Raw genomic sequence first — 21,141 nt, forward strand, 5'->3', positions numbered from 1 at the left:
CAGCTCACTGCAAGCTCCGCCTCCCGGGTTCCTGCCATTCTCCTGCCTCAGCCTCCCGAGTAGCTGGGACCACAGGCGCCGCCACCTCGCCCGGCCAATTTTTTGTGTTTTTAGTAGAGACGGGGTTTCACCGTGTTAGCCAGGATGGTCTCGATCTCCTGACCTTGTGATCCGCCCGTCTCGGCCTCCCAAAGTGCTGGGATTACAGGCTTGAGCCACCGCGCCCGGCCGTGGCGTCTTTATTCTATTGAGAAGATAGATGTTTTATTTGCTCACTATAATTCCTCACTGAGTGGTCAAACACTTACTAGGATAGAGATGAGGTAGATCGACATTAAGTTTAATTATTTCTTGTTTCTGAATAATTTTATACTGTTCGCAGCAGCATACCGTTATTCGGGCATATCTTCTGTTCTAAAGTAGTATCATAACTAATTTTTATTTATCTACCCAGTTTTCTAGAGATATATATAATATATGATGTGGCATATATAATCTATTTTAAGAACCTAAAACTGGATTTTTTTTTTTACTACTTTTAAAAAACTAAATAATAGGCGGAATAAGAGTCATTGCAAAATCTAGAATATTTTAGTACATTTTTATCACATCTTCTATTCTGCTCTCCCATTTCACTTCAGTTGCTTGGGTTCATTTTAATTCTACATAATTACTAATTATAATAATTGATTATTATACATACATATATAGTTTTTAAGACAGCAATTTAATACATTTCAGAAGAATTTTCGTAGTCCCCTGGCTAAACAATTCTCTCTTAAAATCCTGGCTCATTCTCTAATTTTTACGATGAAGTAATTCCTGTTTGGAAGTTAATTATGGGAATGAGGGCAGAATTGATGTTGGCCCTTTTGAGAAGCAATGGTCTATGATTAGAAGAACCTAGGGAAAAGCGGTGATGGTGGGGGAGATAAGCTCATCTATTGAGAAAGTGTTAATTATATTAATTAACATTGAGGCAACCTGGTTAGTTTTCATAAAGGAAGATTTTTATAATGAGGCAGATGCTTAATCTTGTCAGAGAGAGTGGGTGTAGTCAGGTGTGGTCTTGTCTCAAAATCTGTAAGAGAGTTTTATCTCCTTGCTTTTTAAAGCACACTGTGTTCGGTAGATGTGAGTCAATCAGAGGATTACTTGTGATAGCTCTTCAATGACATTCTTGCATTGTCAGATTTGTTTACGCAACTCCTCCTAGAGCCTCTTAGGGGATTAAATGATAATAAACAGCCTTTTATTTTTCTTCAGTTTAGGTCTTTAAAAAGTCTGTCCATTGCTCCGGGTCAATAAAAGGAGTATGTTTTGAACCACTAGCTGTGTGAACTGTTTTTTGCAGTAGATAGCAGTAGGAAAAAGTGAAGACTTTTGGCTTGTGAAAACATTTACTGTCTCCTAGCAATCTCCAGTGATGCTATGCAAGTCTGACAATAGATAAATGTTTTCCGATGTCATAAAACTTTACAGTAATACAGGAAGGTTGCTTAACTGTTTGCCTCAGAAGTTGATGTTCTGATTCTGGAGTTTCAGAAACTCTTGACTACAAACTAACTTCATAGAATTATCAGTTATTAACAGCAACAGAGATTTAAAACCATAGTTGTTTTTTCCAACCTTATATTTTTCATACAAGAAAACAGATTCTTATTTATTTATTTTCCACCATTCTTATTTATATGTTTATAGGTGTGTATGTATGTATTTATTTACTTTTCAGAGACACAGTTTCGCTATGTTGCCAAGCTGGCCTCGAACTCCTGGTCTCAAGTGATCCTCCTGCTTCAGCCTTTCAAGTAGCTGGGACTATAGGCTTGTGTCACTGTACCCAGCTTCACCATTCTTGTTTAAACTCCACTGTTTTTTCCGCCATGGCATGTTATCTCACTTGAAAAGTGTAGGGCTGAGGCTGACTTGAATGATAGGGTGAAGAAAATAAGAACTATAGAGTATCTGAGAAATAACTTGTTCTGTTTTTTGTTTGTTTGTTTGTTTGAGACGGAGTCTCACTGTGTCACCCAGGCTAGAGTGCAGTGGCACAATCTTGGCTCACTGCAACCTCTGCCTCCTGGGTTCAAGCAATTCTCCTGCCTCAGCCTCCCAAGTAGCTGGGATCACAGGCATGTGCCACCACACCCATTTTTAGTAGAGACGGGGTTCTGCCATGTTGGCCAGGCTGGTCTTGAACTACTGACCTCAAGTGATCTGCCCACCTCAGCCTCCCAAAGTGCTGGGATTATAGGCATGAGCCACCATGTGCAGCCAGTATTTTTAAGGCATATAAAATGGAATCTGGCAGGACGCAGTGGTTCATGCCTGTAATCTCAGCACTTTGGGAGGCTGAGGCAGATGGATCACTTGAGGTCAGGAGTTCGAGACCAGCCTGGCCAAATGGTGAAACCCCATCTCTACTAAAAATACAAAAACAAAACCCAAAAAATATTAGCCAGCATTGTGGCATGCGCCTCTAATCTCAGCTACTCAGGAGGCTGAGGCAGGATAATCACTTGAACCTGAGAGGTGGAGGTTGCAGTAAGCCGAGATTGTGCCACTGCACTCCAGCCTGGGTGACAGAGCAACAGTCCGTCTCAAAAAAATTAAAATTAAAAATAAATAAATAAAATGGAATCTAACAATGTATAGTCGGTACAGATATGCTATTCTAATAAAATTACCTGCTTCTCAGCTAGAATTAGACCTGGTCAACGTACAGATGCCACAGCTCCTGGGAGTCTGCAACTAAATAGTTTGTAAACAAAAAGAGTGGGTAAGACCAGAATGGAAAAACTCTGGCCTACAGGATCCAAGAATAAGGAAAGGGCCAGGTAGTGACTGCGTGGAATTGGAGAGCAAATCATCATCTAGCAAAGGGACAGTACATACTCAGCTCCAGCTGATATAATGCAAGAATGCGAGCCCAATCTTGCCAGATCTTTCTATTTTTCAAAAAAAAAAAAAAAAAGTTGATATCTAGGTTCTTTTTAAAAAACAGTATGTGTACTAGATAAAATCAGCCTACAAGTGGGTTGCCAGGCCCAGCAAATAAAAACACACAATTTCCAGTTAAATGTTAATTTGTTTATCTGTATTTTACCTAACAAAGCTAACTACAGCTACCCATCAGTTTGCATATTCTAGTTTTTTTTTTATTATTATACTTTATGTTCTAGGGTACATGTGCACCATGTGCAGGTTTGTTACATATGTATACATGTGCCATGTTGGTGTGCTGCACCCATTAACTCCTCATTTACATTAAGTATATCTCCTAATGCTATCCCTCCCCGCTACCCCCACCCCATGACAGGCCCCGGTGTGTGATGTTCCCCTTCCTGTGTCCAAGTGTTCTCATTGTTCAATTACCACCTATGAGTGAGAACATGCGGTGTTTGGTTTTCTGTTCTTGTGATAGTTTGCTGAGAATGATGGTTTCCAGCTGCATCCATGTCCCTACAAAGGACATGAACTCATCCTTTTTTATGGCATCTGACAAAGTGCTAATATCCAGAACCTACACAGAACTCAAACAAATTTACAAGAAAAAAGCAAACAATCCCATCGAAAAGTGGGCAAAGTATATGAACAGACACTTCTCAAAAGGAGACATTTATGCAGGCAACAGACACATGAAAAAATGCTCATCATCACTAGCCATCAGAGAAATGCAAATCAAAACCATAATAAGGTACCATCTCACACCAGTTAGAATGCATATTCTAGCTTAAGAAAACAGAAGGTGGCCGGGCGGGGTGGCTCACACCTGTAATCCCAGCACTTTGGGAGGCTGTGGCGGGTGGATCATGAGGCCAGGAGATCGAGACCATCCTGGCTAACATGGTGAAACACTGTCTCTACTAAAAAAATACAAAAGATTAGCCGGGCGTGGTGGCGGGCGCCTGTAGTCCCAGCTACTCAGGAGGCTGAGGCAGGAGCATTGCTTGAACCCGGCAGGCGGAGGTTGCAGTCAGCTGACATCGAGCCACTGCGTTCCAGCCTGGCAACAGACACAGACTCCGCCTCAAAAAAAAAAAAAAAAAAACAGAAGGTATGTTGACTCTTGTGGTCTGTCTCTGTCTCTCTCTCTCTCTCTCTGAGGCTTACCAATGAATGACCTTCACTTAGCTTTAGAAGTGGCTGCCCTCCTTTTACACAACAGTAAATTATTTGATTATATTTTTGAGTTGGCAAATTTTACATTAATATATAGGAACAAAACATATGAGTTCCTTTTAGTTACCAAAAGAATATATATCAGAATTGAATAGAGACAATTTTATTGTTAGCTTCTAGTGAAGGATAATGTTTTCAGTGAAATAAATATTTATATGAAAGTTTTCTGGGAAGAAAAAAATTTCTAGGTATTATTACAGGCAAACATAATAATAGAGTTAGAATGCTCAGTCTCCTTGAAGCTTTTGCTCCTGTCTGTTCATAAAATCAGACAGGCTGAGAACAAGCTGCAACACATCCACCAAAGTTATAATTAACATTAACTTGAGAAAGAGTCCTACCTCCGCTTCATGTTAAATTCTGTTTGATCTTAATTGAAAGGAGGCACAGAGTTACAGGAAACAGACCCCTGCATTGAAAATGCCATGGTAATATGTTTAGAATTTCCCAAGAAACAGAAGATCTTTAGAGCGCAGACATTTAGAAGCAGAGAAATTAAGCCCTTAACACCTCACAGCAGCAAAACTCTTCTATTATGCTTTGAAGGCCTTGGCTTTGGCATTTAATTTCGGCTTATCTAGGACAGGTCTAGAAACTGAATTTTGCTTTGGAAGCTTGTAATTCTTTAGAGCACTTTGTCAATTTGTTTTCAATTACCTTCCTTCTAATGCTTAGTTGCATCGCATAGGTGACCCATCTCTTTGGCTTTTTCTTTATAGTTAAGCTTTTTCAGAGAAAGCAGTGAAATAGAAACAGGCAAAATAAAGTTGTTTTTAAAAATTAGTCAATTTATCAAATGTTTATTTAAGTTTCCCAAGCACTATGCACCATACTGTGTTCCTGCTCTCAAGGAACTCATAATTTGAAGAGACAGGGACACAGTAGGGACCACAGTACAGCACCCCATTATCCATGGGGGATATATTCCACGACCCCCAGTGGATCCCTGAAACCAAAGATTGTACTGAACTCAATATGTGCTATGTGCTATGCCATTTTGTGGCATTCATGATGAGCTCAGGTCTGTTGTTTTGTAGACTGAGCCTTAATTTCGATTTGTCTGGTTGGTTTCCTCATGATTCTATTCTGGTTTAATATTTTGGAAACTCTAGTGCACGCACCATTGATTTGTAGCAGGGTCACATAATGTAAGTTTGTTCAGTTATTGTTACTGGTGATGCTAAGTTTGACTACTTGCTCAAGGTGATCTATACCAAGCTTCTCCATGGTAAACATGCCTTTTCCCTTTTGTAATTAATAAGTAATTCATGCAGTGATACATTAAAATGTGATGCCCATAGTGCCTCACAACTTTTCAGCCAATGCTTTGAATCCATTAGTGATTCTTTTTTTTTGTTTGAGATGGAGTCTCCCTCTGTTGCCCAGGCTAGAGTCCAGTGGCACAGTCTTGGCTCACTGCAACCTTCGCTTCCCAGGTTCAAGCGATTCTTGTGCCTCAGCCTCCCGAGTAGCTGGGATTACAGGCATGCACCACCTCTGCTGGCTAAGTTTTATATTTTTAGTAGAGATGTGGTTTTGCCAGGCTGGTCTAGAACCCTGACCTCAGGTGAGCCATCTGCCTCAGCCTCCCAAACTGTTGGGATTACAGGTGTGAGCTACCATGCCTGGTCTCCATTGGTGATTCTTTTTTTTTTTTTTTTTTTGAGACGGAGTCTCCCTCAGTGGCCCAGGCTGGAGTGCAGTGGCTGGATCTCAGCTCACTGCAAGCTCCGCCTCCTGGGTTCACGCCATTCTCCTGCCTCAGCCTCCCAAGTAGCTGGGACTACAGGTGCCCGCCACCTCACCCGGCTAGTTTTTTCTATTTTTTAGTAGAGACGGGGTTTCACCGTGTTAGCCAGGATGGTCTCGATCTCCTGACCTCGTGATCCACCCGTCTCGGCCTCCCAAAGTGCTGGGATTACAGGCTTGAGCCACCGCGCCCGGCCTCCATTGGTGATTCTTAACTGGCTGTGCAATGTTTTAAAAACTAGGAAATTTGGGCATGGAGACTCACGCCTGTAATCTGAACACTTTGGGAGGCGGAGGCAGAGGTGGCCAGATCACCTGAGGTCAGGAGTTTGAGACCAGCCTGGCCAACATGTTGAAACCCTGTCTCTACTAAAAAATTTAAAAATGAATAAATAAATAAATAAAAATTAGTCAGATGTGGTGTTTTGCACCTGTAATTTCAGGTACTCGGGAGGCTGAGGCAGGAGAATCGCTTGAAACCAGGAGGGAGAGGTTGCAATGAGCTGAGATGGTACCACTATACTCCAGACTGGGTGACAGAATGAGACTCCATCTCAAAAAAAAAAAAAAAAAAAGGAAATCACTCACAAACATCTGGACTCAAAGCTCTTGTAAAAATTGAAATATAAGCTGGTGGCCACACCTGTAATCCCAGCACTTTGGGAGGCCGAGACGGGTGGATCATCTGAGGTTGGGAGTTCAAGACCAGTCTGACCAACATGGAGAAACCCCATCTCTACTAAAAATGCAAAATTAACCGGGTGTGGTGGCGCATGCCTGTAATCCCAGATACCCAGGAAGACTGAGGCAGGAGAATTGCTTGAACCCGGGAGGCGGAGGTTGCAGTGAGCCGAGATTGCACCATTGCACGCCAGCCTGGGCAACAACAGCAAACCTCAGTCTCAAAAAAAAAAAAAAAAAAAAATTAAAGATATGGCCAACACTGAGTCTGTGTTCCTGAGTTGCAGTAACTGGTAGGAATTGAGTCGTGACTGTCTCCTAAAAATGAAGCTAAGATTTTCAGTTGACCACAGTTGTCATCATTCCCCGTTGTTTACTACTGCCCTGCTTCACTCATGAATTCTTTTTCTCCTCTGTAACCATTTGAGCTCACTATCCTTGTCTTATGGTTTCTAATTAAGGAATTTGCATAGCTGATGATGATGAGATATACGGAAGACAGGAGAAGGAGCTTAGTAGAAAATATTAAAATTTTTGGGTTTAGATGTTTGATACGCATTGGCAATTCTTGTCATTGAGTCAGAGGAGAGCTCGGAACTGGAGGTAAGATTTGGAATTCTAAGGTGCTAGTTGAATGCACAGATGTAATCATTTCTTCAATATATTGTATTATTACAACAATAGTTTGCAATATAATCATTTACTTACTATTTCTCTTACTAGCTTATCATTAATTTTTTATTTCCTGCACCTGATATAATAAAAATTCAATACATTTTATCGAATGAATAAATAAATGAATGATTCATATGGATAAAGACATTCATTGGTCAAGAGGCATTTGCAGAGGAAAATATTCATGAGTCAAGAAACGTGAACCACAAAGGATAGCGAAGTTAGGGGAAGGTCGATATGATCTTTAGAGACTATAGAAAAAGTGATGTGGTAGAATGAGCTGCCTCCGCTCCAGGTAGTCTGTGGTGGATGACAGGCCATCAGAGGAAAATCATTTCAGTGAAGACAGGATGGCGACCAGAGGGATATATGAATGAGAGATTCGTGGGATGCGCCTTAGCAGTGAGGTTAGTAGGCAAGAAATAGTTTCATTAGGTCAGGATTTTGTGACTCACAGTAACAGGGAAAAGCAGAATGTTGGGTTCCATCAGCTTTTGTTCTGGCTGGTATAGGCTGACATTCTAGGTAGTGGCAGAAATCTGATAAGGTAGAAGTTGATAGGGTTTGTTCCGGATTCCACAGACAATGCTAGCAGAAGATTGTTCTGTAGGGACTTCACTAAAGTGTTTGGGGTTGGGATTAACTTGATCCACGGATTCAAGCATTCCAAGGGAAATAACGACAGCCTTCAGTAATGTGAAGATCTACACTTAGGTTGTAATCTGAAACTACATTTAGGTGGTTAAAGCTGAGACAGTCTACAGCAATTAAAGAGTCAGACCCCAGAAACAAAGGAGCCAGTTGGAGGAAGATATTTGGTCAGGTTACTACAGTGATTCTCCAATTTTTCTGTGCATCAGAATCACTGAGGGAGTTTGTCAAATGTACAGATTCCTGAGCACAATCTCAGAAGAGTCTGATCCGCCAGGACTGCAAAGCCCAAAAATCTGCCTAACAAGCAAGTCAGCTAATTACAAGGGCCACACTTAGAAAACAATGTTTTACATTTTAGAAGATGCTCTCCTCTTGATGAAGAATTACTGCTTCTGAAGGAGCTTCTGATTTAAACAATCAGGAATGGCACCGTTCAGCTCTGTTAATAGCCAGTTTTCTCATGGTATTTGTACTTGAAAGCAGTAGCTTGCTAGAAATGAAGTACAACTTTGTATACGTGGCTACATAGTTACATACCGATCAAAATATTATTATTATTATTTGAGACAAAGTCCTGCTCTGTCGCCCAGGCCAGAGTGCAATGGCGCAATCTCCACTCACTACTACCTTTGCCTCCTGGGTTGAAGCAATTCTCTGGCCTCAGCCTCCCGAGTAGCTGGGATTACAGGCATGCGCCACCCCATACCTGGCTAATTTTTGTATTTTCAGTAGAGACAGAGTTTCAGCATATTGGCCAGACTGGTTTCAAACTCCTGACCTCAAGTAATCCACCCACCTTGGCATCCCAAAGTGCTGAGATTACAGGCATGAGTCACCACGCCCGGCCTCAAAATATTATATCATTCCCCAAATAACATTAAGTTGTACCTTTTAGGGAAAACAATGTTGTTAAATTAATGACCAACTAGAAACATTCCATTGTTATCAAAAGGAAAAGATTCCTTTCAGGGTATGTGTGTTTGTGCGTTTCTACATTCTTCACATGTCTCTTTTTCATTATCTTGCTGTTTTTGAACAGCTAACTATTTTGCTTAAAGGGACTATAATGTGCAAGTTACTTAAGACTATTTAGCAACACATTGCCTGGGTCTGTTTTTGAATTTAGCAAACTTTTGTAGGACGTCAAATAAATAGATTCTTTCAGTTCGTCTCAGCTGTCACTGAGTACCTGCCTCAAAAGTTTCAAGGCTGTGAGTTGCGTTGGGACTATGGGGATAAATAAGATGCAGAACCTGTCTTTAGAAAACTCAAATTCTAGAAGAGGAAATCAAGAGGTAAATAACGATGAACAGTATATAGTGCCAAAAAGTGCAACAAGAAAAGTGTGTATAAGAGGTATAGGTAGCTCACTAATCAACTTCTTTTCACCTTGGGAAGTGGCATAAGTGGTATAGAGAGGATAAGAGCACGCCCCCTGAATTAGACTCAAATTTTTTTTTTTTTCTTTTTTTTTTGAGACAGAGTCTTGCTCTGTCAACCAGGCTGGAGTGCAGTGGCGCAGTCTTGGCTCACTGCAACCTCCACTTCCTGGATTCAAGTGATTCTCCTGCCTCAGGCTCCCCAGTAGCTGGGATTACAGGCATGCTCCACCAAGCCCGGATAATTTTTGTATTTTTAGTAGAGATGGGGTTTCACCATGTTGGCCAGGCTGGTCTCGAACTCCTGACCTCATGATCTGCCTGCCTCGGTCTCCCAAAGTGCTGGGATTACAAGCATGAGCCACTGTGCCCGGCCAAGCTCAAATCTTTAAAACTACCTCTTACTAGCTGTATAGTTCACCTCTTCAAGCTTCAGATTCTTGTTCTGTGAAGTGGCCATAACCCTCATGCAGCTATTATAAGCTGTAATGAAATAACACTTAATCAGCACATAGCATGTTGGTGCTTGGCCTTGAGAGCTAAGCTCTGATTTTTTTTATTTTGCCCAAATTCCTATCTAAGGGGTCTGGAGGGTCATGCTCTACACACCATAAATTTTAATCAGATGGATTTTATTTAACCCTATACGTCGTGACTTACTTTCCAATCTGACTCTGGCATAACATTATGTGACAAAGAAGAAAGTCAAAATATTTTACCCCGAAACATGCTGCTTTGTCATATATTGAAATGGCTCTGCAAAGCTGTCCTTTGTGGGGGAAAATTTGCACCTGTAAATAATCTCTGTTAACATAGCTAGATCTTTTTCTTCCAGGCCATCCCAATCCTAAAGAGATTAACTAAAAGTCTAGCACCTTTTAAGGATCTGAATAGGAAACATCTAATGTCTCTAAGGGCAGCCACTATAAAACTTCAAAAGAACCTTGGTCTCCACAATCTTTTACGTTAACCTGAACATTTCCAACATTTCCTTTTTATCAATCCCAGGTCTTTAGACAAACAAATAAATTGTCAGCCAGAAAATCAGAAAATGTGTAAATTTACCTGTAAGCCTAGAAGCACTCCTATCCCCTGAGTTGTTCCTCCCGCCTTTCTAGACCAAACCAATGTATTTTCTTAAATGTATTTGATTGATGTCTCATGCCTCTCTAAAATGTATAAAACCAAGCTGTGCCCCAACCACCTTGGACACATGTTCTCAGGACCTCCTGAGGACTGTGTCACAGGCCATGGTCACTCATATTTGACTCAGAATAAATCTCTTCAAATATTTTACAGAGTTTGACTCTTTTGTTGACAGCATTCAGTAAGGAGATGACACTTTCATCAAAGACATCCTCCTATTTGCGTTCTAGAGCAGAGGTAGGGGCATGGGGCACTGGGACTTGATACTTTATAGATCTCATTTTACTTTTAGAGCATTATATAACTTATAGTGTCTTAGCACAAATAAATAATTTCCTTTTGTATTTATTTATTTATTTAGAGACAGAATCTCACTCTGTCACTCAGGCTGGAGACAGCAATGGCACTATCATGGCTTACTGCAGTCTTGACTTCCTAGATTCCAGTGATCCTCCCACCTCAGTCTCTTGGCTAATTTTTGTATTTTTGGTAGAGACGGGGTTTTGCCATTTTGCCCAGGTCTCAAACTCCTGAGCTCAAGGAATCCACCCACCTAGGTCTCCCAAAGGGTTGAAATGACAGGCGTAAGCCACCATGCTCTCCTTTTTTTTGTCTTTTAAATGACCACTCATTTTTGTACATTTTGAGGGGCTTTTCTTTTGTTAACTAAGCTATTTAATGAGAAAATTTATAATGTATGTAAAAGAGTTTACATTTTTTGGATATAAGAAGCATTTTTTTACCTGCTAGGAAGAGAGTCTCGAGCTCTTCCTTGTTCTGGGGTAAGGACATTAACCAGCAGTGTTTATTTAAAATACCTAGTGAATTTCCTTGAACTTCTCATTTTGAATAGACACAGGAGACATAACACAAATGGGTTGTTTTGATACCTTGGCTGTTTACATCTTTAAAATACAGATTCTGAGTAGAAAAAGTATGTAGTTCCTTTTTATGACTGCCACATGGGCATTCTGTTTTTTTGTTTTGTTTTGTTTTGTTTTGTTTTGTTTTTTTTGAGACGGAGTCTCGCTCTGTCGCCCAGGCTGGAGTGCAGTGGCCGGATCTCAGCTCACTGCAAGCTCCGCCTCCCGGGTTTACACCATTCTCCTGCCTCAGCCTCCCGAGTAGCTGGGACTACAGGCGCCCGCCACCTCGCCCGGCTAGTTTTTTGTATTTTTAGTAGAGACGGGGTTTCACCATGTTAGCCAGGATGGTCTCGATCTCCTGACCTCGTGATCCGCCCGTCTCGGCCTCCCAAAGTGCTGGGATTACAGGCTTGAGCCACCGCGCCCGGCCTCGGGCATTCTGTTTTAAAGTTATTCCTCACTGTAATGTTCCATATCATCATCTTCTTAGATTTTCACCTGAAGATTGATCTGTGGATCTAAAGGTCATGTTGCTTTTTAGATGGCATCGTTATAAATATAATATTTGTAAGTTCTGAGCATAACAGAGACCAGGAAAAATTGCAGCATTGACAACTGAAGTTCTGTTTTTGCAAACAATGTAACCTCAAATCATAGACATGAGATACTTGGTTAGATCAAAATGACCAAGTCACTCCCTAGTTGGACATTCTGTGCTTCGCAAAATGTAATCTCTCTTTCAGAACTTTAGAAATAATGCAACATTTTAGAAGGATGATTTTACTTTCTTTGGTGCCTGATATTAGTCTGGACCAAGCAATGGGTAGGCTAGAGTCATAAAAAGTAAATGATGATCGATGAATGACATATGTATGCATGTATATGAGAGTTTAGAAAGTATTAAGCTAACATAAATATTATAAGAGAAAAGCTAAACCCTAGGAATTGTTATTATTTTCTGTGTCTCATTAATTAGATTGGCTATTTTTCTGAGTAAATGTAATGTAAGTCTTATCTCACTGATGTATTAAGAATCTTTTATGTGCCTAGAAACAGGTTAGGTAATTTGAGAATTTAATAACTATAATAGCAAGCATGCAAGTGAGTCAATAACGTTGCCTTAAATTATTTCAAAACATGAGGGGGTGGAAATAAATAGAAAATAAAACAAATAAGGATCCTTATCTGTGACCTATGATATTCTTCAAAAGATTTGGACTGGGCGCGGTGGCTCACACCTGTAATCTCAGCACTTTGGGAGGCCAAGGCGGGTGAATCACAAGGTTTGAGACCAGCCTGGTCAACATGGTGAAACCCCGGCTCCAGTAAAAATACAAAAAATTAGCTGGGCAGAGTGACGGGTGCCTGTAATCCCAGCTACTTGGGAGACTGAGGCAGGAGAATCACTTGAACCCGGGAGGTGGAGGTTGCAGTGAGCCGAGATCGCACCATTGCACTCCAGCCTGGGTGGCAGAGCAAGACTCCATCTCAAAAAAAAAAGATTTGGTCTTCAAGTTTGGTCTAAGTTGAGTTAATAACAGTTAACTAAAACCAACATTCACCCGTCTATTTCTTTAAAGTGGATTTTAAGTTTATCATCAAAATATTAATAAATTATTTCAATATTGATATCAAATGTCTAACTTGATAAACAGTAGATATGATATATCAACTGTTTGATATTGATATATCTAATGTTTAATTTAATTATGTTAAACTAATATTTCTTTTTCAAATGGAAGCTAGAAAAGAAAAAAAAATTTTAAGCTGTACGAGAGAAGGCTTTTAAGTTAGAATTTAGGTGTACCGTTTAAATGATAGCTCATCTTTTGATTTTTTTGTTGAACAAATTTTATTTTTTCTTTTTGAGAAAGAGTCTTGCTCTGTCGCCCAGGCTGGAGTGTAGTGGCAAGATCTCAGCTCACTGCAACCTTGGCCTCCCGGCATCCAGCGATTCTCATGCCTCAGCCTCCCAAGTAGCTGGGATTACAGGTGTGTGCCACCATGCCTAGTTAATTTTTGTATTTTTAGTAGAGATGGGATTTTGCCATGTTGCTCAGGCTGGTCTCAAACTCCCGACCTCAAGTGATCTATCTGCCTGCCTCAGCCTCCCAAAGTGCTGGGATTGGAGCCATCGCACCTGGCCTGAACAAATATTTAATAAAAACTTAACTGTATACCTGGCACCCTGAAATGTACTGGCGTTTAAGGTATTGAGCAAAATAGACAAAGACACTACTGTCATCAGCTTAGTTGGGGAGAAAAAGAATAATTAAGTACACATAATGTTGAACAAGATTATTTCAGATTTTTTTTTTTTTTTTTTTTTTTTGAGATGGAATCTCGCTTTGTTGCCCAGGCTGGAGTGCAGTGACACGATCTCAGCTCACTGCAACCTCTGCCCCCTGGGTTCCAGCTATTCTCCTGCTTCAGACTCTGGGTAGCTGGGACTACAGGCACTGGCCACCACGCCTGGCTAATTTTGTATTTTCGGTAGAGACAGAGTGTCACGATGTTGGCCAGGCTGGTCTACATCTCCTGACCTCGTGATCCATCTACCTTGGCCTCCCAAAGTGCTGGGATTACAGGTATGAGCCACCACGCCTGGGCCTGGCCTATTTCAGATTTTTTTTTTTTTTTTTTTGGAACAGTGTTTCACTCTTGTTGCCCAGGCTGGAGTGCAATGGCACGATCTCGGCTCACTGCAACTTCCATCTCCTGGCTTCAAGCGATTCTTCTGCCTCAGGCTCCGAGGTAGGTGGGATTACAGGCCAGCCACCACTGCCTGCTAATTTTGTATTTTTAGTAGAGACAGGGTTTCACCATGTTGGTCAGGTTGGTCTCGAACTCCTAACCTCAGCTGATACACCCGCCTCAGCCTCCCAAAGTGCTGGGATTACAGATGTGAGCCACAGTGCCCAGCTTTTTTTTTTTGAGACAGAGTCTTGTTCTGTTGCCCAGGCTGCAGTGTAGTGGCGTGATCTCGGCTCACTACAACCTCCGCCTCCTGGGTTCAAGCGATTCTCCTGTCTTAGCCTCCTGAGTAGCTTGGATTACAGTTGCACACTGCCACACCGAGCTAATTTTTGTATTTTTAGTAGAGACCAGGTTTCACCATGTTGGCCAGGCTGGTCTTGAACTCCTGACCTCAGGTGATCCGCCTGCCTTGGCGTCCCAAAGTGCTGAGATTACAGGCGTGAGCCACCACACCCAGCCTTATTTCAGATTCATAACACACTGTGTGCATCTGAAGTAACATTAAAGAACCTTTTGCCTTGGTTTATTGCTCTTTTTCCCTGGACTGCTTTCAATTTTAATTTATTGGCTACATGAACTTGCTCCTAAATCTGTAGGTAAGAGAAAAAAAAATGTAAAAATTAAAATGTCATTAATCTGGCTTTAAGAGCAAAAGGAAATAGATACTTGGCTGAAGATTAAGTAAGAAAACAGTGGAGAAATTTTCAACAGTTACAGATTTAGCCAGCAGTTATGCCTCGACTGGGACTGTAAACAATTTGTACTTTTAAGTTCTCCAAATTCTGTCATATTCATTAATCATATTTTACAATTAAAGCATTGCCAAATTTATGCACTTGAAAGTTTTTCTAAGCTTTCCCCCCTTTTTCCCTCCTTCCCTCATAATTATTTAAATTTTATTACATTCTGAAGCTTCTATTTTATAATTCTATTCCCCTATGAATCCAATTTGGCCCACCGTTCAACTTAGTAAAGCCATGTTTCACCAGATCACCTAACCCATTTCTTTTTCTTTTCTTTTCTTTCTTTTCTTTTCTTTTCTTTTTTTTTTTTTTTTTTTTTTGACAGAGTATCCCCCTGTCGCCCAGGCTAAAGTGCAATGGAACGGTCTTCGCTCACCGCAACCCCCGCCTCCCAGGTTCAAGGGATTCTCCTGCCTCAGCCTCCCAAGTAGCTGGGATTACAGGCGCCTGCCCCCACGCCTGACTAATTTTCGTATTTTTGTAGAGACGGGATTTCACCATGTTGGGCAGGCTAGTCTTGAATTCCTGACCTCAGCTGATCAGCCCACCTCTGCCTCCCAAAGTGTTGGGATTACAGGCGTGAGCCACCGCACCTGGCCCATCTAACCCATTTCTTGACAAGGGGTTGTTCATTAGATTCTTACATATACGTATGTCTATGGATAGAATTGTAGTTGGCGTACAACAAAGGACCAAATATACCACAAAGAATCAGAAATTTAATGGTTGTACTTTGTAGGCTGTTTCCACTTGAGCGCTTTACTTTTAACGTCGTAATTAATGACTCATTTGGACACATGAAAGGTTGTTTTGAAAATCAGTAAGCCTTAGGAACACAGGAGTACATGTAGAGTGCTTTATTTTGTCAGTTATTAACTATAAAACCCATCTTTTTTGGGTATCTATTTCTTTTATATTTCTGAGGGGTTTTTTATTTTCATTATTATTTTCTGTCTGGTCCCCAAAGAATGTGACTTTCTTGAAAGTGGGACATTTCTCTCTCTCTCTCTCTTTTTGTTTGTTTTGTTTGTTTGTTTGTTTTGAGACAGTGTTTTTCTCTGTCGCCCAGGCTGAAGTGCAGTGGTGCAATCATGGCTCACTGCAACCTCCACCTCCCGGGTTCAAGCGATGCTCCCACCTCATCCACCTGAGTAGCTGAGATTTTAGGTTTGTGCCACCACACCTGGCTAAGTTTTGTATTTTCAGTAGAGATGGAGTTTTTCCATGTTGACCAGGTTGGTCTCAAACTCCTGACCTCAAGCGATCCGCCTGGAAATTTCTCTTTCATTCAATGCTGTCTCTGCAGAGCCTAGTCTATCATGGTAATCACTCAATAAATATTTGTTTATAATTTGACTAACTTTACCAATCAGTTTATTAATAAAGCACACTTTCGGAACTAAAGTAAAAGAATGGTAAAGTTAAATACACTCCATAATTGTCAGCATTAACTTTAAATTTGTTTATTAATTATTGTTATTACTGTTTTATGTTATAGAGATAGGGTCTTGCTCTGTCACCCAGAGTGCAGTACTGTGATCATAGCTCACTGTAACCTTAAACTCCTGAGCTCAAGTGATCCTCCTACATCAGCCTGCCAAGTTGCTGGGACTACAGACGCAAGCCATCACACCCAGCTAATATGTTTAAATTTGTGAGTATTTATTCTATCACAGATATTACATGAACGTGTCATGAATTTGTGAAGAAAACCACCCCATTTTTTTCCTCATTCCTCTTCTTTGGATCCATTCTTTCAGGTACCTTTTACCCACAAATCCCCAGATGCTACATATTTTTCAGAAGAACTGCAACTTCACTGTCAGTCAGAAAAATTAAAAGCACCCTTAGGTGAGCCACAGTGTCTGAACAATCCCCTTAGAAGTTTGCAAATTTCTTTTTCTTTTATTTACTTTCTTTCGTTATCTTTTTTCTTTTTCTTTCTTTCTTTCTTTTTTTTTGTTTGTTTTCTGAGACAGGGTCTCACTTTGTTGCCCAGGAAGGAGTGCAGTGGCATGGCTCAGTGCAGTGAGCCAGGAAGGAGTGCAGTGGAATGGCTCAGTGCAGTGAGCCAGGAAGGAGTGCAGTGGCATGGCTCAGTGCAGTGAGCCAGGAAGGAGTGCAGTGGCATGGCTCAGTGCAGTGCATGGCTCACTGCAGGCTGGAGCTCCTGGGCTGAAGGGAGCCTCCCATCTCAGCCCCACTACAGTAGATGGGCTGCAGGCATGCACCACCACACCTGGCTAATTTTTAAATTTTATGTAGATATGGGGTTTCACTATGTTGTCCAGATTGGTCTCAAACTCCTGGCCTCAAGCAATTCTTCCACCTCAGCTTCCCAACATGCTGGGATTACAGGCGTGAACCACCACGCCCAGCTCTCTTTTTCATCTACTTCATGGAATAATGATTTTTGTTTCAGGTCCAAATAGTTCATGGCATCCCCCAGATTGATTATAATTCGGAGCTAAAAAGCACTCAGGAAAAAAAAAAAATGGAGAAAAATGTAATTCCTGATAGTTTTGAGAGAAATTGTATTACCAAATGCAATATTTCTAATAAATAAATAAAACATGCAGTGGCAACTGACATTTAGTATTATTATTTAGTAGAAAAAATAAAAAATAAATTTTAAAAAATATCTTCAATGTCATAGAATTTAGGATTGATTAGAGAAAATTATGTAGATATCTGTAAATTTAATAATTTTTATCATGTATGGTAAAAAACATCATATGACAGAGAAAGTGACCATTACTTGAGGTTTGCTTTACTTAGAGAAAAATTTTAATGCCAAGTTTTCTTGAGGTAGTTAATTATTGGGTGTATTTTTTGTCTTTTTCTTTTTATAGAGATGGAGTCTCGTTTTGTTGCCCAGGCTGGAGTGCAGTTATGCAATCTTGGCTCACTGGAACCTCTGCCTCCTGGGTTCAAGCAATTTCCCTGTCTCTGTCTCCCAAGTAGCTAGGACTACAGGTGCATACCACTATGCCTGGCTAATTTTTGTGTTTTTAGTAGAAATGGGGTTTCACCATATTGGCCAGGCTGGTCTTGAACTCCTGACCTCAGGTGATCCACCTGCCTCGGCCTCCCAACGCGTTGGGATTACAGGCGTGAGTCATCATGCCTGGCCATGAGTACATAATTAAATTAAACATTCTATGTGTTGATGAACATTTTATAAGAAATCTCATTTGTTTAGAGAATCTAAAGCTATTCCATATTGTGAGTACTCTAAAAACAGTCATACCATGAACAGACGAAAGAAGAAATAAAAAGGTAAGATGCCCAGATTCACTTATTATAAGATAGAAGTAGATAAAATTATACAGAGATACAATTTTTTACCTATCAGACTTACAAATATCAACCAAATCGAGGACATAGTTGGCTAGGCTGTTTGATATATCAGTTGCCAAAATCTATAAAAACTGCAAATTTACATATCACTTGTCCTAACAATTCAACTTCTAGTTTATCCTACAGATATACTTGGACATTTGTCTGGAAAATAATAACATTTACATGGAAACATTTCCTGTGATTCAACATAGTAGCAAAAGATTGGAAACAGAAGTCTAAATGTTCAAAACAGAGAATTGATTAAATACATTATGATATTTCCCTATACTGAAATGCAATGCAGCCATAAAAAAGAATGAGGAAGATCACTATAAACAGATATAAAAAGATCTTTCTGCTATATTAAGTGTGGAGGGGGATGTGGGAAGGACAGAATACTTTATATAAGATGCTACCATTTGTTTAAAGAGGAAGAAGAAAATAAGGTATGAATGGATTTGCATAAAAGACCTAGGGAAGGATAGACAAGAATGTGACAGTTCTGATTATTGTTGGCTGGAGGAGAGGGTTTGTGGGAGGGTAGAGAACTGGGTGGACAGAATGTAAGTGTGGGGCTGGGTGCAGTGGCTCACGCCTATAATCCCAGCACTTTGGGAGGCCAAGGTGGGAGGATCACCTGAGGTCAGGAGTTTGAGACCAACCTGGCCAACACGGTGAAATCCCATCTCTACTAAAAATACAAAATTAGCTGGGTGTGGTGGCAGGTGCCTGTAGTCCCAGCTACTTGGGAGGCTGAGGCAGGAGAATTGCTTGAACCCGGGAGGAGCAAGTTGCAGTGAGCCGAGACCATGTCATTGCACTCCAGCCTGGGCAAAAAGAGCAAAACTCTGTCACAAAAGAAAAAAAAGTGTGGGAAGAAGGCCTCACTTTTATCTTCTTGGCTTGCTGAATTTCAAATCATGGGAATGCTTTAGCTTTAAATATGTAAGCATATAGATCATAGCTGCAAAGTACATCATTGGTGTATAATTTTAATTTAACACACAAATTATCATTTAAAACACAGACCTCATGGCCTGGTGTAGTGGCTCACACTTGTAATCTCAACACTTTAGGAGGCCAAGGCCAGAGGATCACTTGAGCCTAAGAGTTCAAGACCAGACTTGGTAACATAGTGAGACTCTGTCTCCACACACACACACACACAAAAATTAAAAAATTTGTCGGGCACATTGGTATGCACCTGTAGTCTCAGCTACTGAGGAGATTGAGGCAGAAGAATCCTTTGAGCCCAGGAGTTTGAGGCTTCAGTGAGCTGTGATAGTGATACTGCACTCCAGCCTGGGTGACAGAATGAGACCCTGTCTCATAAAATAAAATAAAATAAAATAAAATAAAATAAAATAAAATAACAACAACAACAACAAAACCCACACAGACCTTAAAATTTAAATTTTTAAAAAAGCCAGTTCATATTTAACAGTGGGGAAAATTTTAGAGTAGGATATAGAACCATTAATACATTAATCTTGACTTTAACATTTCCTCAAACTCTTGAAAAGTACTTATCCTGTGTGTTTGATTTTAGAGTGCTTCACCTGATTCTCCCTTAGGGGTTGATAATGCAAAACAGTGACATTTGTGTAATTGTAAAGGTAGAAAACACTCCTTCATATTCCACATCATTTCTAGAATTTGATCCAGACCAAAATTATACCCAGCTCAAGTGGAAAATTTCTAATTCACAGTTAGCAGCCTCCATCTTTATGAGCTAACAATGGCTCCTAAGTGTATTCAGTTTCACCCCGGAAACTGTCTATTAAGAACACCCAAAATCTGTAGCCATATCTGGGTATGTGTAGCAGGAGATGGGGCATTTTGCCTGCTTCTAATCATGAACCCACACTCATATAGGAGACCAACTTTCTATGTCTGCACAATGCTGTATCCCATCCTAGGGTTGCATACGTACTTGAGAAGGACACGGAGGAGTTACGGGGGAGTGAGTCTGGCAGTGGGGGAACAAGTAGACAGTAGAGAAAAAGCATAGGTGGCACATGGCTTTCCCCAAAGCCTAGAGGATCAGGCTGAACGAAAAATATGTTCTTCCACTTATGCTGCATTTCTTCTGTGTCAACTGCCTGTTTAAATCCCATCCCATGAATAAGCTGAAGAGTCATAGTTTATCTAATAGAGAGAAAATCTGACAACAGGATATTGCTCTAACTTGATGCTGGATTTGTTGACATTTGAGACAAAACTCTGGAACATTTATTTAAATAGAATAGTCACTATATTTTAATTTAGTTGATAAATTTATGGCTAGGGTGGAAATGCTTTCTGTGTGATTGAAAACTTCAGGCAGTTTGCCAGGACGTTTGCCTTTTAAACTTTGATGATGATGTTGTTTGGAAGAAATAAGACAGTCTCTGAGACAACTAAGAGTGAAGGTTACACACACCAAGTGAGGTAGGGAGAGAACTAAGGCTCAGGATAGTTCAAAAACAATGAAATTTGTTGTTTAAAAGCAATGTGCTTTGGTGAACTGTGTGACTCAGTTTATTGCCTCAGCTTTCTACCTTATTCTGTATCGGTCCACTTTTATAACATATCCTTAGCTTTTACTAAGAAGTATGTAATTGATATTTCACCTTCTATTGAATTAACATGTGCTTTTTAAATTTACATACTTTAGATTTTTTGAAGGCTGTTGGGACAAATCATTCCACCTCTCTGTGTCTTTGCTCTGTGAAAAAAATCTACCTCCAGAAACAACTAAGAGTGTTTACTTACCAAATACAGAAATGATTTCTGAAAATGATTCACAGAGTGTGGCAGAGAAGGATGAGGAAGTGATGTCAGTGTTGCTTAAGAGGACATGCAAATATAATGATTTGGGTCATGTCTCAGCAGATAGCCATGTGGAGTTCAGGTGCCAATTTCTAGTATTTGTTTTCCTTACCCTTCCTACTTCGTCTTGTCTAAAGAGTCTGAGACATTTACTGA

At 40.4% G+C, this 21,141-nt stretch overlaps 1 long non-coding RNA gene across 4 annotated transcripts in view; it reads left to right on the top strand.

Annotated features, from left to right (window-relative positions):
• Positions 1-21,141, top strand: part of LOC123572844 (uncharacterized) — a 40,599-nt gene that overhangs the window by 14,315 nt on the left and 5,143 nt on the right. The window contains exon 1 of one of the 4 annotated variants that reach the window (XR_006697391.2): positions 16,596-16,683. The exons of the other annotated variants lie outside the window; for them this stretch is intronic. This is a non-coding gene — a long non-coding RNA (uncharacterized lncRNA). Of the gene's footprint in view, positions 1-16,595; positions 16,684-21,141 lie in introns of those variants that run through there. 4 annotated transcript variants of the gene reach the window in all.

This window comes from Macaca fascicularis, chromosome 4, assembly GCF_037993035.2.
Source record: "Macaca fascicularis isolate 582-1 chromosome 4, T2T-MFA8v1.1".
NCBI classification, from domain to species: Eukaryota; Metazoa; Chordata; class Mammalia; order Primates; family Cercopithecidae; genus Macaca; species Macaca fascicularis.